Raw genomic sequence first — 948 nt, 5'->3', positions numbered from 1 at the left:
CTCTTCTCTTCTCTTCTCTTCTCTTCTCTTCTCTTCTCTTCTCTTCTCTTCTCTTCTCTTTTCTCTCTCTCCCCCTCTCCACTCTCTCTCCCTGTCTCCATCTCTCTTCATCTCTCTCCTCTCTTTCTCCATCTCTCTCCCCTCTCTCTCCATCTCTCTCTGTCTCTCCCTATCTCTCTCCCTCTCTCTTTCCATCTCTCTCTTCTCTTCTTTCTCACTCCCACTTCCTCTCCTGCTCTCTCTCTTTTTCCTACTCCCTTCTCTCCAACTCTTTCCCCTTTCCCTCCCTTTCCTGCTCTCATTCCTGTGACTATCTCTGTCTCTTGCTCTCTGTCCCACTCCCTCTCTTCTTCTCTTTTTTTCTCTCCTCTTCCTTTCTCCTCCAATCCTCCTTCTCTTGCTCACCTTCTCTTTTGACCCTTGTCCTCTTCTCCTCTTCTCCTCTCCTCTCTCTCCCGTCCAGCATTAAAAAATGCTGAGCTTCAGACTCTGAATCAGGAGGGTGGGAGGTGGAGAAACAGTGATGAAGGCTGGAGGAGACAAGAGAAAGTAAGGGGTAACTGAGGGGATCTATTAAACCCTTTCCCCTTCAGTTGATTAGAGGAGAGGAGAGGAATAGGGGAGAGGAGAAGAAAGGGGAGGGGAGAGGATGGAGGAGAAGAGAAAGGAGGAGAGAAGAGAGAAGAAGGGAGGACAAGAGGATGGAGGAAAGGAAAGGGAAGAAGGGAGGAGGAGAGGGAAGAAGGAAGGAGGAGAGGATTGAGGAGAAGAGGAGGGAGGAAAAGAGAAGGAAGAAAGGAGTAGAGGAGGGAGGAGAGAAGAGGGAAAAAGGGAGGAGAGGATGAAGGAAAGGAGAGGGAAGAAGGGAGGAGGAAAGGGGAGGAAAGGGGAGGAAAGGAGGAGGGAGGAAAGGAGAGAGAAGAATGGAGGAGAAGAGGATTGAGGAGA

The sequence above is a fragment of the Vombatus ursinus genome, unplaced genomic scaffold (assembly GCF_900497805.2).
Source record: "Vombatus ursinus unplaced genomic scaffold, bare-nosed wombat genome assembly UNPS02014882.1, whole genome shotgun sequence".
Taxonomy (NCBI): Eukaryota; Metazoa; Chordata; class Mammalia; order Diprotodontia; family Vombatidae; genus Vombatus; species Vombatus ursinus.
This window is presented reverse-complemented; position numbering follows the sequence as displayed.